Consider the following 14503-nt stretch of genomic DNA (forward strand, 5'->3'; position numbering starts at 1 on the left):
AAAAATCAAATATTTTAAATTTAAACAATAAAATTTAAGAGACTAAATTGGAATAATTTAAAATAGTTTAAATATTTTAATAATAAACTATGTCAAAATATGACAAATTAGAGGAGGAGAGATTGAGTGTGAATAACTTACATTCTATATATGTATATTTTATAAAAATATGTTATAGGTGGGAATTAAACCAAGGACCTCTCACTTAGTGCAAAACTCTAGAAATACTCTAGAAAATCCTAAAAAATCCTAAAAAAATCATAGAAAACCCTAAAAAACTCTAAAAAATCATGAAAAATTCTAGAAAAGCCTACATAACCCTAGAAAACTTTAGAAAAATACTAGAAAACCCTAGAAAAACCCTAGAAAACAATAGAAAAACCCTAGAAAAATCTAGAAAATCCTAGAAAACCCTTAAAAAAAATTCTAAAAACCATAAAAAAACCCTAGAAAATCCTAAAATCCTAGAAGACCCTAGAAAACTTTAGGAAACTCCAAAAAACCCTAGATAAACCAAGAAAACCCTATAAAACCTTAGAAAATCCTAAAAAACACTAAAGAACCCTAGAAAACTCTAAGAAAATCCTAAAAATCCATAGAAAATTCTAAAAATCCTAGAAAATCTTAGAAAACCCTAAAAAAATCTAAGTACCCTAACAAACCCTAGAAAACCTTAGAAAACCTTAGAAAATCCTAGATAACCCTAGAAAATCCAAGAAAAATCCTAAAAACCCTAGAAAACCCTAGATAATCTTAGAAAACTCTAGAAAAACCCTAAAAAATTCTAGAAAAACCTAAAAAATCCTACAAAACCCTAGAAAACTCTAGATAACCCTAAAAAACTTTAGAAAAATCCTAGCAAACCCTAGAAAACTCTAGAAAAATCCTAGACAACAATAGAAAAACCCTAGAAAATCCTAGAAAAATCTAGAAAACCCTCGAAAAACTCTAAAAAACCCTAAAAACCATAAAAAAAACTCCTAAAAAATCCTAGAAAACCATGGAAAACCCCAAAAAAACCTTGAAAACCTTAGAAAATCCTAGAAAAACCCTAAAAAATCCTAGATAACCCAAGAAAATCCTTGAAAACCCTAGATAACACTAAACCCTGTGGTTCGAAATAGGAAATTATTAGGCAAATGTTCTTAGGATTTTTTTTAATAAATAAAATAGAGTATATACGGCCAAATAGGATCCAGAAAATTTCATATCCGACGTTTTGGTCTAATGGAATTTTTTTACAATCAAGGTTTTCGAACTTTATGAAACAATTAGGCTCCCGTTAATTACTAACAGCCAAAGACTATGTGACCGTTAAATTGCTGACTATAATGTTGTTACGTATCGCCAATCAGATTAATAGGTTATTTAAATTAAATTTTTTGGACAAAACACTGCATTTTTACTTAAATTAAAACAACAACATTCATATTCAGATATACCAATCGCATTCAGATTTATATTAAAATTTTTTGCATTGGCATTCACATAAGAACTCTTGTTTTTTGTCATTCATTTCAGAATTTAAGTAGAAAAGCAACATTTTATCCAAAAAAAAACGACATCGCTTTTGTCCTTTAATTTGGGAGACCTATTAGTCCGACTGGCGATGTGGCAACGTTATGGCCACGTCAGCAACTTAACGACCACATCTACTCTTACTGTTAGTAGTCAACGACTTTAACTAACTAGATATCTAAAATGTCTCGTTTATGTAAAGTTTGGGGACCTTGATTATAATAAAAAAATTTCGAAGACTAAATCGTCTTATACAAAATTTTTTGGGACCTATTTGTATATATACTCAATAAAATAAATTTAATAATTACATATTTGTGTACTTTTTTAAAAAATTAGGCAAATGTTCTTATGAAAATACAAAATATTATATATGAAAAAATAAGGTATTAAATTAATTATTATGTATTTATATGTATATAGATATATATAGTATTTAACTTATTTTTAATATATTATTATATTTTTATATATATTTTATATGAATAGTTAATTTTTTAAATACACAAAGCATGATTAGTTAAAATAATTTCTATTTTTCTTTTGTATTTTTATTTCTGAAAATAATTTTTATTTTTAACTTTTTATATTTTAAAAACATAATTTGTTTGTGAAAATAATAAAAACATGTTGGATTAGTCTATTTATAAAATATGTTTTTAATATTGATTTTAGAATATAAAATTATGCTTTATTGAATTTATAATTTTATTTATTTTTTTATAAAGTTAACAATTAATTTTTATAAATTTCAAAAATAAAATAAATTACTATCATAAAGTAATTAACTTAATTCATAATAAAAATAGATAATTTAACCAAATAAACAATAGGGTTAAGTACAATTTTGGTCCTTAATGTATAGGCCGAAATTTTTTTTGTCTCTAATCTTTTTTTGCATACAAAATCGTCCCTAAGGTTCGAGTTGGTTTTAAATCGTCCTTCGAGCTAAAAAATACTTTTTAAAGACGATTTTGCTCTTTATGATTTCTTTTCCTTCATGTCATTCTCGTGAAATCATTTCGTCTTCCTCAAATAACTCACAATATTTGAGAACACACTTGGTCTTTGAAACATTTGCGTGAAACCCTACAAAAGTGTTCCTGCGAGGATGATCTACGCTAGTGGTTGAAGACATTTTGTTGTTGGGAGTTTGACCGAGGGTGTGGCGTGATGTCGCATTCGTCACTCATCTTCATCGCTGCAGATAGCCGTTGTTGAGGTAAGCTTGCTTTCCATGCAATGTCACTTCACCTCAAATATTTCTTACATTTGGGTGGTTTAAGCTTTACAACAATGTTGCTGCATCTGAATTGTTTAGGGTTTAATGTAGACTACATTGACGGTGGATAAAGCTAGGTTTGTGATGATCTATTTCTTTTCTTTCTTGTTTGTTTTAGTAATGTATTATGTTGAATAATAATAGGGTTGTTTGAGTAGAAGACGGTGTACTTTACATGAGGGTGCATCATGGGGTGCATTCGGATATGAGAACGGGGTATTTAAGTATTTGAAGGTGCAAACTACAATTATCGAAAAAACTGATGGCGATCGGTGCTCTGTGTTGAGGCCTGTGAAGAGTTAAGACGGTTTGGATACTTGGAGTCCAACATTGCAGCATTATGGTATAAAGATCCAACTACGGAAGATTCTGAAAATAACTTGAAGATGTTAAAAGGTGACTCAGATGTAATTGAGATGTGCAAAATAGCTGAGATGTGGGGTTTGGTGATTTGTTTTTGGTCTATGATGTTGGGGATGCGGATGGATTTCCGAAAATTGGTTATATTGACGTATGGGGAGTTATTGGGGCGTTGAAAGTGAGAAACTTAATGGTGCTGTTCTTGAAATAGTTGGTATTTGAAGGAGAGCAAGAAAGGAATGTGATAGTAAAGGATGATGACCCTGTGACTGAAGCAGTTGATGATGAGGTCGAAATAGAATTTTAGAATGCGGAAAGTGGGGAACATAACGAGGGTGTTTCAGGAGAGTTAGGAGGTGGAGGACAGATTGGAAGAGGGCTGTTTATCACAAAGAGTGCCTCTTTTGGCTTTATGCACACAAGATTGGCGGGGAGGAGTCAACATGGCAATTAAGAAGCTTAAATGTCCACCATACTTGCATGCAAACACACAGGATTGGCATAATGAACTCCAAATGGCTAGACAACTAGTTTAAGAAGAAAGTGGAATCTAATCCAAGAATCAAAATAAAGGAGTTGGTGGCAAAGGCATACAAAAAGTGGAATCTGACTGTGACTAAATCAATGGTAGTACAAACCAAGCAAAAGGCATTGAGCCAGATTCAGGGCATTTAGAGAGCAGTATAAGAGGATTAACGATTATTGTTTGAACTTCTAAGAGCAAATCCAGGATCATCCATTTACCTGAAAATGATTCGGTCCCTGGATTTTGCTCAGGAGATCCAGAACCCAATCTTGATGAATTATTGTGTATTCCAGAGACTGTATGTATCCTTTGATGCATGCAAGAAAATCTTCCAACACTGTAGACCGTTTGTTAGTTTGGACGGATGCTTCTTAAAGACTCCTCAGGGTGGACAACTGTTGACTGCAATTGGAAGAGACCCGAACGATCAGATGCTTCAAATTGCTTATGTAGTGGTTGAAGCTGAGACATATGACTCATTGATTTGGTTTCTGCGCCATCTTGTTGAGGATTTGGAGTTGGAGAAAATTGGAAAATGCACCTTCATGTCTGATCAGCAGAAGGTAATGATACAGTTTACATTATTGTTATGCTTTAACAAATAATGATTGTTTCAAATTAGATACAATGATTTCTGGACTAACAAAATGCATGCTCACCTTCATTTCATAAGGTTTGTTACCAGCATTTGAAGAGGTCATACCAGGGGTGACAACAGACTCTGCATGAGGCATCTCTATAGCAATTTCAGAAAGAAATTTCCTAGTTTAGATCTGAAGAACAGAATGTGGCAGTGTGCAAAGGCAACTCATTGGAGGGATTGGGAGAAGGAAATGAAATCTCTGAGACTTGTAATGATGGGGAATTTTGACATTTAAACGGCATTGCACACAGGTTTTGGTCGCCTTCTAGATTTACATTTTATTCAAAATGTGACACTCTTGTTAATAACATGAGTGAAAGTTTTAATACTGTCATAGTAGAGGCAAGAGAAAAACCTATTGTAACCATGTTAGATGACATTATGGTGTATCTCATGACTAGATAGGCTGCTAATAGAGATAGGATTCAACTTTACTAGGAAAATATTATGCCAATAATTAGGAATAAATTGGAGAAAGGGGCAAGGTTAGCTAGGGACTGGAGGCCATACTGGTCAGCTACTAATAAATATGAGGTCATGTGTGGATTAGATAAATTTATTGTGGATCTGGCTGCTGCTTAGTGTTCTTGCAGGAAGTGACAGATGAGTGGAATTTCATGTCCTCATGCCATTAGTTGCATTAACTTCAAAGGACTAGATTTAAAATCCTATGGGGATGATTGCTAAAAGAAAGATGCTTACCAGAACTGCTGCTACCAGAAGGTGATATACCCTCTGAATGGACCGGATTTATAGGAGAGAACCCAATATGATGATGTCATGCCACCTCCATATAGGAGGCCAAGTCACATACCTGTGAAAAAGAGGAAGCGAGGATCTGGAGATGAGGAGAACAGAAGCCAGAATCACCTATCACAGAGGGGTCAAATTCAAAGATGCTCTAATTGTGGTGATATAGGGCATAAGAAGGGGGCTGCACAAAATCTAATAAGAGTGTATGTGCCATTATGCTCTAGGGTTTACTTGGGTTTATGCTATGTATATATTTTACTTTTTGGTTATGTATTTAATTCTGATTCTTTTTATATAATTGTGATTACCTTCATAGGCCCAAATCTCAACACAACAAGCTGCCAAAGCTCCTAAGAGAGGGAGGAAGGCTTCATCCTCACAACTCCCTGGTCAAATAGTTCAAAAAGAAAAGTAGAGGAAGACTTCATCCTCACAACCCAACCCTCCAGCAACTCAACCCAAAAAACCAGCTTCTAAACCCAAGAAATCAGCAGCTCAACCCAAGAATGCAACAACTCAGTCCAATAACCAATTCTAGTCCAATCCAAAAACACCTTCAGCCCAACCATTGGCCAAGAACAAAAGTACAGTAGCAATAACCTCCTCCAATAAGAAATAATCACTGAGTCAACTAACTAAGAGAAAGAGACATTTTTCTGTCTTCCAAACTGGTGCACCACATGTTCTTCTACAGAAGTTCAAGCTAATGGCAAAATTACCTTCTAGTAAATGGAAAAATCTTTAGATATTGCTCGTTATGTTTGTTTTGTTATCAATGTGTTACTTAGTTGGAAACAATGTTTTATGCAACATTCCAGATATTGTTACTTGGTTTTAGGTATTTCAACACACTATCTTGAATTGTGTTTTTTGTTTAAGTGGCATGACATCCACTGTAAGCTATGGTTTCAATTTAGACTTGTATAATCCATGGGTTAAATTGTGAAAGTTTTAACTTGTCTTTAATTAAAATTGGCCATTAGGTCATTACTAGATTTACAAATCTGATTCCTACATATTGTTATACTAAGCTTCTGATTTAAGCTTGGCAATATTATTATTATTATTATTATTACTATTATTATTATTATTATGAATTAAAAAAATTATTTATTTATTTTTACCAACTTACAAATTTTATTTCTATTATGTTATTGTTGATTTTTCAATATACTATTGAGATTCGTTATGCTGTTGTTTGTTATTTAAAATTTGATGTTGAAATTTGTTATGTATGTTTAATTTTGTAATTTACAAAACCACAAATCCGATTCCATCCAAACCGCACCTCAAGTAAAATTAGTATTCGAATCAAATGAGTGTTTGACTCAAAACCGATCCAAACTGCACAAACACCCATACCATCGGCATCGTCTCTCCCTCCCCTCTTCTCTCTTTCCTTCCTCTTCTTCCCTATCTTTTCATTCAGTCTCTGCTCTCTCTTTCTTTATTTCTTTCGTTTTCAATATGTGGGATGACCGAATGTGAATTTTATTCTAATTTTAATTTTTTTATTAATAAGGATATTTTAATAATTTTGTTTATTTCAATTTCTATATTTATCTTCAACTAAACAGGATACTAACATATAACTCATTCTTATATACTTTCCACTAAATATAATACAGAGACTTTATCTTTGAGCGAAGAGTGTGCCAATAGTCAGACCATGGATTAAACACCAACTACTTCAAGATAAAAAATACCAATTATTTGCAACATATGAGAAAATATTACGATGTAAACTCTGTTAAACTCTAAAGTGGTCATTAAAATTGGCAGCTTGCACAAAAAAAAATCACCGAAATTTTAATTGCACTATACAAATCTCCAAGATTAAAAAAATTGCACCACGTGGTTCCTATCCCCTCTCTGTCGAGTTACACATCATATCTTGAGTAACTTGACTTAGACAAAATGACGTTACTTTAGTTTTGACGATAAATATTTGTTGAAATGATAATAATACAATTTTTTTAATCTTAAAGATATTTATAATGTATTTAAATTCCCAAAAACTTTTCCGGTGCAAACGAACAATCTCAAAAACTAATTTGGACTTAATCCAAATGCTACATTGCAAACGTCGATAGGGTGAAAAAGGAGAAAGATTTATTGCACAATCAACTTACGTCTACCTTTTTCTTTTCCTTTTTTTATGGGATTGTATGCCGCTTGCTATTATTCTATTGCTTCTGCTATTACTTTCAGATTAAATACTACATGATGATTTTCATAACAATATAAAACATCTATTAGTAAAGAGAATACACAATTCAAATTATTAAAATTTATAACACGAAGGGTTAACAAATGTCAATAGTCAGATTTTGGGCCACGTTTTAACCCAATTTTCATCCCAGAAACATAGATTAGAGCCAGGGAACATGCAGATACTTAGGGACATTCTCATTCTGCATAGTTTTAGTTTTAGTTTTGAAATCTAGAGAGAGAATTCTTCCTCCTCCTCTAGTTTTTTTTTTTCTTTTCACTCATAGTTTAGAATTTCATCGCTTTGCTTTGGATATTGAGAAGAGTCTACCTCCGGAATTGACTATTCTAGTTTGTTTTCTTTACCTTATTTACTCTTTTATATTTTTAATCCTTATTCAGAGCTACAATTGGGAAGCTTTTATAACCTTTAGAATTTATTAATGCAAGAACTATTTTATTTTTAATTGATCTTTTGATTATTATTTATCATGTCTTCTTTTTATTCTCTCTTTATTTTTGTGAACTTTATATTTATGATAATGGAGTAGCTTCCTAACTTGATTGGGAGTGGATTAAAAGGAGAACCTTGAGTTGGGATACTCAAGAGTTCAATTGTAATTGGTTCGTTGTTGGTTGGCTTGTTAGTCACTAACTCTAATCCTTCCCGAGGGAGAGGATTAAAACTTGTGAATAGAAGTTGACTTTCAACTACTTGACTTTTCCTTAATTAGTGAGGGTTAACTAAGTAGAAACAACTACAAATTATTAATTGATCTTGAGAAATTTCCGACAAGGATAGAACTTCCGATTAATCTTCTCCTGGTCAAGGTTTTTATTTAAATTACATAAACTCTCTAATTTAATTTCATGTTTATCAAACTCAAAAAAAATTTCTTGAAAACCTCCAACCAATAAGCTGCACTCTTTTGTCAACTCGTTGGGAGACGACTTGGGACTCATAGTCCCAGTAATCTTATTCTTAAAATTGTGACAACTCTTTTCTAAATTGACAAGTGGATTTTTGCCGGTTAAGAGCTGTACTTACAACGTTGTTTTCCTTAATAATTCTTAATCTGCCAATTTCCACCACTGCCAATTTTTGGCGCCGTTGCCGGGGAGTTGCAATAGAGTGCTAATTTATTGATTAGAATTTATTTATTTGTATTTTATTTTATTTTGTTTTTGTTACCATGAGCTATGTACTTCTTCCATTGAATGACGCGTTCATTGCCTGATCCGAGCTTAGCCGCTTTTGATCCTGAAATTGAAAGAATTATTTCACATATTAGGCAAGCTCGACGTCGGTTAGCCTCTGAGGGTGGTGAAGTGATTGTCGTCGATTCACCAGTCTCATCTGAGAGCGAATCTGAACCGCCATTTGAGGAAGAAACAAGCTCCTTTACTACTGATTCGGTTGATTCACGTGCAGGTAACATGGCAGCACCTAGGAGAGTTACTATCCAGGAAGCTGGAGCCCCAGATTTTACACTGCAGCCGTATCAAGCGCATCACCCAGCGGTGGCTGCAGATTTCGAACTAAAGACTACACTACTCAACTTGATGCCCAAGTTTCATGGCTTACCTGCTCAAGAGCCTATCAAGCACCTTAGGGATTTCCAGACAGCCTGTTCTACTGTTAAGCGTGATAGTTGATGAGCGGATAAGTTATACGCTTTTTGGCATTGTTTTTAGTAGGATCTAGTTACTTTTAGGGATGTTTTCATTAGTTTTTATGTTGAATTCACATTTCTGGACTTTACTATGAGTTTGTGTGTTTTTCTGTGATTTCAGGTATTTTCTGGCTGAAATTGAGGGACTTGAGCAAAAATCAGATTCAGAGGTTGAAGAAGGACTGCTGATGCTGTTGGATTCTGACCTCCCTGCACTCAAAGTGGATTTTCTGGAGCTACAGAACTCGAAATGGCGCGCTTCCAATTGCGTTGGAAAGTAGACATCCAGCAATATATAATAGTCCATACTTTGGCCAAGAATAGACGACGTAAACTAGCGTTCAACGCCAGCTCTCTGCCCAAAACTGGCGTCCAGCGCCAGAAAAGGAGCCAAAACCAGAGTTGAACGCCCAAACTAGCACTAAAGCTGGCGTTCAACTCCAAGGAGGACCTCTACACGTGTAACACTCAAAGCCCAGCCCAAGCACACACCAAGTGGGCCCCGGAAGTGGATTTATGCATCAATTACTTACTCATATAAACCCTAGTAGCTAGTTTATTATAAATAGGACCCTTTACTATTGTATTAGACATCTTTTGAATCTGGGATCAGTTGTAAACAATCTTTGGACGCCTGGTTCTTAGATCAGAGGGGCTGGCCATCTCGGCCATGCATGGACCTTCACTTATGTATTTTCATACGGTAGAGTTTCTACACTCCATAGATTAAGGTGTGGAGCTCTGCTGTTCCTCAAAGATTAATGCAAAGTACTACTGTTTTCTATTCAATTCTTCTTATTTCTCTTCTAAGATATCCATTCGCACCCAAGAACGTGATGAAGGTGATGATTATGTGTGACGCTCATCACCATCTCCCTTATGAACGCGTGCCTGACAAACACTTCTGTTCTACATGAAACAAGCTAGAATGAATATCTCTTAGATCTCTTAACCGGAATCTTCGTGGCGTAAGCTAGAATGATGGCGGAATTCAAGAGAATCCGGAAAGTCTAAACCTTGTCTGTGGTATTCCGAGTAGGATTCAATGATTGAATGACTGTGACGAGCTTCAAACTCGCGAGTGCTGGGCGTTAGTGACAGACGCAAAAGGAGGGTGAATCCTATTCCAGCATAATCAAGAACCGACAGATGAATAGCCGTGCCGTGACAGGGTGCGTGAGCATATTATTCACTGAGAGGAGGGGATGTAGCCACTGACAACGGTGATGCCCTTGCATACAGCCAGCCATGGAAAGGAGTAAGACAGATTGGATGAAGACAGCAGGAAAGCAGAGGTTCAGAGGAACGAAAAGCATCCCCATTCGCTTATCTGAAATTCCTACCAATGAATTACATAAGTATCTCTATCCCTATTTTATTATATAATATTCAAAAACACCATTATCACTTTATATCTGCCTGACTGAGATTTGCAAGGTGACCATAGCTTGCTTCATACCGACAATCTCCGTGGGATTCGACCCTTACTCACGTAAGGTATTACTTGGACGACCCAGTGCACTTGCTGGTTAGTTGTATCGAAGTTGTGACAATTATGAATTAAGATCAAAGCACCAAACTTTGGAGCCATTACCAGGGATTGTTCGAGCCTGGACATCACAATTTCGTGCACCAAGTTTTTGGCGCCGTTGCCGGGGATTGTTCGAGTTTGGACAACTGACGGTTCATCTTGTTGCTCAGATTAGGTAATTTTCTTTTTATTTTATTTTCAAAAAAATCTTGCAAAAATATTTTCAAAAATCTCTCATCTGTTTTCGAAAAAAAGAAAAAAAAAATGTTTTCAAAAATTTTATTCAAAATTTTTAAGAATGAATTCTAGTGTTTCATGAAGCATGTTGAAGCCTGGCTGGCTGTAAAGCCATGTCTAAATTTATTTGGACTGAGGCAGCAATTTGTTATCAAGATCAATATACTCTCGTGTTAAAGACTAAAGCTTGGCTGGCCATTGGCCATGTCTAGTGTTTTGGACTGGAGCTTTCTTTGAAAGCTTGGCTGGCTAGTGAGCCATGTCTAATTCCTGGACTGAAGCTTTAGACTAAGAATGCAAGATTCCTGGAATTCATATTAAAAATTTTGGAATCCTTATTCTCCTTTTTCAATTAATTTTCGAAAAAATTAAAAATAAAATACAAAAAAAAATTTAGAAAATAAAAAAAATCAAAAACATTTTTCTGTTTCTTGTTTGAGTCTTGAGTCATGTTATAAGTTTGGTGTCATTTGCATGTGCATCTTGCATTTTTCGAAAATTTCATGCATTCATAGTGTTCTTCATGATCTTCAAGTTGTTCTTGGTAAGTCCTCTTGTTTGATCTTGATGATTTTTTGTTTTGTGTTGTATGTTGTTTTTCATATGCATTCTTGAATTCTTAGTGCGTAAGCATTAAAGAATTCTAAGTTTGGTGTCTTGCATGTTTTCTTTGCATTAAAAATTTTTCAAAAATATGTTCTTGATGTTCATCATGATCTTCAAAGTGTTCTTGGTGTTCATCTTGACATTCATAGCATTCTTGCATTCATCACATGTTTTGATCTAAAAATTTCATGCATTGCATCATTTTAGTGTTTTTTATAAAAATTCAAAAAATTCAAAAAAATATCTTTCCCTTTTTCTCTCATCAAATTCGAAAATTTGAATTGACTTTTTCAAAAATTTTTAAAATCAAATTGTTTCTCATGAGTCAAATCAAATTTTCAATTTGAAAATCGTATCTTTTTCAAAATCTTTTTCAAAAATCAAATCTTTTTCAAAATTCTTAGTTATTTTCGAAAATTCCAAAAATATTTTTCAAAAATCTTTTTCTTATTTTTGTATTAAATTTTCGAAAATAACATAAACAATTAATGTTTTGATTCAAAAATTTCAAGTTTGTTACTTACTTGTTAAGAAAGATTCAAACTTTAAGTTCTAGAATCATATCTTGTGATTTCTTGTGAATCAAGTCATTAATTGAGATTTTAAAAATCAAATCTTTTTCAAAAACTAATTTCAATCATGTCTTTTCAAAAATATCTTCTTATCTTATCAAAAATATCTTTTCAAAATATCTTTTCTAACTTCCTAACTTCTTATCTTTTCAAAATTTGTTTCAACTAACTAACTAACTTTTTGTTTGTTTCTTAACTTTTTCAAAACTACCTAACTAACTCTCTCTCTCTCATTTTCGAAAATATCTCTCCCCTTTTTCAAAATTTCTTTTTAATTTATTAATTATTTTAATTTTTAAAACTTAATTTTTGAAAAAACACTAACAATTTTCAAAAACCATTTTCAAAAATCACTAACTCCTTTTCAAAAATAATTTTCGAAAATTCCCTCCTTCTCTCTCATCTTATTCTATTTATTCATTCATATCCTAACATCTCATCTCACATCTCTTCCATCCGTACAGTTGTGTTTCTTCCTTTACATCACATCCTTTATCTCCCCCTTTTCTTCTACTCACATAAAGGAATCCCTATACTGTGGTATAAAGGATCTCCATTATTATTATTATTTTTCTGTGCCTTCTTCTTTGTCATATGAGCAGGAGCAAGGATAAGAACATTCTTGTGGAAGCAGATCCAGAACCTGAAAGGACTCTGAAGAGAAAATTAAGAGAAGCTAAAATACAACAATCCAGAGATAACCTTTCAGAAATTTTCGAACAGGCAGAAGAGATGGCAGCCGAAAATAATAATAATGTAAGGAAGATTCTTGGTGACTTTACTGCACCTAATTCCAATTTACATGGAAGAAGCATCTCCATTCCTGCCATTGGAGCAAACAACTTTGAGCTGAAACCTCAATTAGTTTCTCTGATGCAGCAGAACTGCAAGTTTCATGGACTTCCATCTGAAGATCCTTTTCAGTTCTTGACTGAATTCTTGCAGATATGTGATACTGTTAAGACTAATGGAGTAGATCCTGAAGTCTACAGGCTCATGCTTTTCCCTTTTGCTATAAGAGACAGAGCTAGATTATGGTTGGACTCTCAACCTAAAGACAGCCTGAACTCTTGGGATAAGCTGGTCACGGCTTTCTTAGCCAAGTACTTTCCTCCTCAAAAGCTGAGCAAGCTTAGAGCTGATGTTCAAACCTTCAGATAAAAAGAAGGTGAATCTCTCTATGAAGCTTGGGAAAGATACAAACAGTTGACCAAAAAGTGTCCTTCTGACATGCTTTCAGAATGGACCATCCTGGATATATTCTATGATGGTTTATCTGAGCTATCAAAGATGTCACTGGACACTTCTGCAGGTGGATCTATTCACCTAAAGAAAACGCCTGCAGAAGCTCAAGAACTCATTGACATGGTTGCTAATAACCAGTTCATGTACACTTCTGAAAGGAATCCTGTGAGCAATGGGACGCCTATGAAGAAGGGAGTTCTTGAAGTTGATACTCTGAACGCCATATTGGCTCAGAATAAAATATTGACTCAGCAAGTCAATATGATCTCTCAGAGTCTGCATGGAATGCAAGCTGCATCCAACAGTACTCAAGAGGCATCTTCTGAAGAAGAAGCCTATGATCCTGAGAACCCTGCAATAGCAGAGGTAAATTACTTAGGTGAACCTTATGGAAACACCTATAACTCAACATGGAGAAATCATCCAAATTTCTCATGGAAGGATCAAAAGCCCCAACAAGGCTTTAATAATGGTGGAAGAAACAGGTTTAGCAATAGCAAGCCTTTTCCATCATCAACTCAGCAACAGACAGAGAACTCTGAACGAAATGCTTCTAATTTAGCAAATCTAGTCTCTGATCTATCTAAGGCCACTGTAAGTTTCATGAATGAAACAAGATCTTCCATTAGAAATCTGGAAGCACAAGTGGGCCAGCTGAGTAAAAGGATCACTGAAATCCCTCCTAGTACTCTCCCAAGCAATACAGAAGAGAATCCAAAAGGAGAGTGCAAGGCCATTGACATAAGTGCCATGGCCGAACCTGTGAGGAGAGGAGAGGACGTGAATCCCAAGGAGGAAGACCTCCTGGGACGTCCAGTGATCAACAAGGAGCTTCCCTTTGAGGAACCAAAGGACTCTGAGGCTCATCTAGAGACCATAGAGATTCCATTGAACCTCCTTATACCCTTCATGAGCTCTGATGAGTATTCCTCTTCTGAAGAGAATGAGGATGTTACTGAAGAGCAAACTGCCAAGTTTCTTGGTGCAATCATGAAGCTGAATGCCAAACTATTTGGCATTGATGCTTGGGAAGTTGAACCTCCCTTGTTCATCAATGAACTAAGTGATCTGGATCAACTGACATTGCCTCAGAAGAGACAGGATCCTAGAAAGTTCATAATCCCTTGCACCATAGGCACCATGATCTTTAAGGCTCTGTGTGACCTTGGTTCAGGAATAAACCTCATGCCCCTCTCTGTAATAGAGAAACTGGGAATCTATGGGGTGCAAGCTGCTAAAATCTCACTAGAGATGGCAGACAGCTCAAGAAAACAGGCTTATGGACAAGTAGAGACGTGTTAGTAAAGGTTGAAGGCCTTTACATCCCTGCTGATTTCATAGTCCTG

This window comes from Arachis hypogaea, chromosome 12 (genome assembly GCF_003086295.3).
Source record: "Arachis hypogaea cultivar Tifrunner chromosome 12, arahy.Tifrunner.gnm2.J5K5, whole genome shotgun sequence".
NCBI lineage: Eukaryota > Viridiplantae > Streptophyta > Magnoliopsida > Fabales > Fabaceae > Arachis > Arachis hypogaea.